Source organism: Ixodes scapularis, unplaced genomic scaffold, assembly GCF_016920785.2.
Source record: "Ixodes scapularis isolate PalLabHiFi unplaced genomic scaffold, ASM1692078v2 PGA_scaffold4__175_contigs__length_147842914, whole genome shotgun sequence".
NCBI classification, from domain to species: domain Eukaryota; kingdom Metazoa; phylum Arthropoda; class Arachnida; order Ixodida; family Ixodidae; genus Ixodes; species Ixodes scapularis.
In genome coordinates this window covers 117167145-117170696 of record NW_024609879.1, presented here as the reverse complement: position 1 = coordinate 117170696, position 3552 = coordinate 117167145, and the positions used below count along the sequence as shown (strand labels likewise).

General features: G+C 48.6%; 1 pseudogene; it reads left to right on the top strand.

Annotated features, from left to right (window-relative positions):
* Positions 1–1159: 1159 nt before the first annotated feature.
* On the top strand, positions 1160–1957 carry LOC120841684 (annotated as a pseudogene).
* The last annotated feature ends 1595 nt before the right edge of the window (positions 1958–3552 follow it).

The following is a 3552-nucleotide window of genomic DNA, read 5'->3' as shown; positions in this document are numbered from 1 at the left end:
TCTTCTGATGGGTTACATGATCGGGAACGACTCCACGTGGAAAGGGGTATTGTACGCCGTCGGTATGATAAGCCTCAACTTTGGGTCGGGCCTGCTTGCTGTCCGCGCGAAGAGGACACTCATCTTTGCGGGGCTAAATGCAAAAACTGTCTTGGTGGCAGCCATTTATAGGAAGGTACTTCGGCTTTCCAGCGAGTCACAGAGGGACCACACATGAGGGAAGCCAATCAACTTGATTTCGGTCGACGCTGATCGAATCACCAATCTTTGTTTCAGTTTTGGTCACATGGCCAGTGGGGTGCCGCTGATTGTGATTGCAGTGATTCTTCTGTGGCACTTCCTTGGAGGGGCCTGTCTCGCCGGGGTTGCTGTCACGCTCATTATAATCACTCTGACGGTACTAGCGTTCTGCGTCGGGAAAAAATACCACATACGTCAGATGCGATTGAAAGACAAACGTCTAAAAAATGTGGCAGAAATGTTGAGCAGCGTGAAAGTTCTCAAGCTTTTTGCCTAAGAAGGTGTCTCAACTAGCAAGTGCACATCCTTGCTACTAAGGAGGATGGGTCTGCTCAAGAAATATTCGTATCTTGCTGCGCTTGCTTTTTTTCTCTTTACTTGTTCGTCATCCATGGTTTCTCTAGCGAGCTTTATTACGTACCTGTGGATCAGCGATGATCACATCCTTGATCCAAGGACTGCGTTTGTGTCATTTAATCTGTTTAATTATATGCAGCTCCCCAAGTTTCTAATTCCAGATTTTATATCGAACGCGGTTCAAACGAGCATTTCAATGTTGAGAGTTCGGAGATTTTTACTGTCTTCTGAAGTAGAGGACTGTTCAGTTGGTCGACGGCTTGATAAAGACAACGCGGTCTCTGTGAAAAATGCAACGTTTTTCTGGTCGAAAGACAGAACCCCGGCGTTGAGCAGCATTAACCTCACAGTCAAGACCGGTCAATTGGTCGCAGTCGTTGGACCCATAGGCTCCGGCAAGTCGTCTTTGCTGTCTGCATTGCTGGGAAACCTTAGGATTAGCTCGGGATCCGTGGATTGCATAGAAAGTGTAGCGTACACCCCTCAATGTGCGTGGATCCGGAACAAGACCATACGAGAAAACGTGCTCTTTATGGCTAAGTACGACGCCCAACTGCACGAGATGGTTCTGAAGGCGTGTTGCCTCGAGAGAGACTTGACGATCCTTCCTGGTGGAGACATGGCGGAGATCGGCGAAAAAGGAATCAGCCTTATCGGCGGTCAAAAACAGAGGATCGGTCTTGCAAGAGCAGCTTACCAGAAGAAAGAACTTCATCTATTTGACGATCCGCTCTGCGCAGTAGACGCTCATATCGGAGCCTCCCTTTTCAAAGACGTCATCGGGCCTCGAGGAATGCTCAGAGAAACCACACGAATTTTGGTCACTCATAACCATTCGGTGTTCAGTGAAGTAGACTACATTGTTGTCATGCAGGAAGGGTCGGTTCTTGAGACTGCTACCTTTGAAGACCTCAGACATGAAGAAAGTGTTATTTCGGGACTGCTAAAAAGCGTTAGACAGAAAGCTCCAAAATTTGCAGTTATTGAGAACATGGCTACAAATGTAGACGTTGAAGCAGACATTGATGGGGGAATTAAAGACCACTCTTGTGGAGGAGGAGGCAGCAGAGGAAGGTTCAGTCATCCTCCGAGTATTGAGAACTTACATATGACACGCTGGGTCCTTTCTGCTGTTGGTGATTTTGTGTTACGCTGCCTGCACTGCAATCGGTGTGTTCGTTGGTTTATGGCTAAGCAAATGGACCAATAATTCAATATCGTCTACCGGAACTCAGGACCTATATCTTCACGCCTACAAGACTGAGGTATCCGTCCTCCTCGTAATTTTCCAGGCCTTCTTTAATTTTATCGCTGTCGCCTAGCCGTGGAAGGTAGCGCTTTCTTCCTCCACAAGAATTAACCTGTTGATGCTCAAGGGTGTGATAAGGGCGCCTCTTTCATTTTTTGATGTCACCCCCTCTGGTCGCCTATTGAACCGCTTCGGCAAGGACGTTGATGAGCTTGATGTCCAACTTCCATCGTCAGCTCACATTACTCTTCATTGTTTTTCACTGTTTGCCTCGTCTGTTGTCCTCATATGCACATACTTTGCGCCCTACATCCTAGTTGTTGTTCCTGTTGCAGTGTGCCTGCTAGTTTTACGTCAAGGGTATGTGGTCCAGTATCGTCACGTGAAAAGGCTGGAGACCGTCGCACGTTCTCTAGTTAACAACCACTTTTCCGAAACACTTGCAGGCTTGAGCAGCCTCCGAAGCTTCAGCGTTCAGGGTATTTTCGTGCGAGAGAACGACAAACATATTGGCAACTTGCACACCTGTACTGTGTACGGCCATCTTTGTGAATGCTGGATTGAAGTCTGGATGGGGGTAGCCAATGAAACGCTTCCGTTTTTGATGTTGTTGCTCCTCGTTGCCCGCCGCGACACAATAAATGTGGGAACAGCAGGTCTTCTAGTGTCTTACACGATGAATGCTGTATCCGTGTTTATCCACTTTATTTTTCATTCAAGCGGACTAGAAGCAACTTTGATATCAGCCGAACGTTTAGATGAGTACAGGAATCTGACACCCGAAGGGCCGTGGAAGTGCAAGTTAGGACTGGACCCGCACTGGCCCCGCTCAGGTTCGGTGCCTTTCAAGTCTTTCTCCACGTGGTACCGAGATGGCTTGGAGTTCGTACTCCAAAAAGTCAACCTCGACATACACCCTGGTGAGAAGTTGGGGATCGTGGGACGAACTGGTGCCGTACAATCGACCATAGCACTAAGCCTTTTCCGCATTATCGAAGCAGCGGCCGGAAGTGTTGTAGTAGATGATGTGCACATTGCAGCCATAGGATTACGGGACCTCCGTTCTCGGTTGACCATAATACCACAAGATCCGGTCTTGTTTCACGGCACTCTGTAGTTCAACCTCAACCCGACCGGCAATCACGACACTAGCGAGCTCCGGTGGGCATTGAAGGAATCTCATCTTGGCGTATTCCTTATACAAAATCGTGGTCTGGACTTTGAAGTTGAAGAAAACGGACTCAACCTCAGCGTGGGACAGAGACAACTGGTGTGTCTCGCGAGGGCTGTTTTGAGGAGTACGAAGATACTCGTGCTCGACGAAGCCGCGGCATCGGTGGATATGAACACCGACTTGTTGGTTCAGCAGACACTGAGTTATACGATGAGTGCATGGGTGCACTGGTCCTGACCATAGCTCATCGTCTTCATACGGTTCTGTCGTCGAACCGCGTCGTTGTGATGGACCAAGCAAGTGTCGTTAGTCGGCAGACTGACAGAACTGCTGACTGATGCGACGTCGTCGTTCTACGCAATGGTTCGCGAAGCGGGAGTTGAATTTCACCGCGCCGAGGTGTAAGATTTCTAGGTCAGATCTTTTGGATGCACTGGATGTGGGAGCGTCTAAGCGGACCTGACTCTCTTTAACAGTCATTAATCGCACATCTTTGTGGCAACTTCTTGACAAGTGCGTCTCCATCACTTAT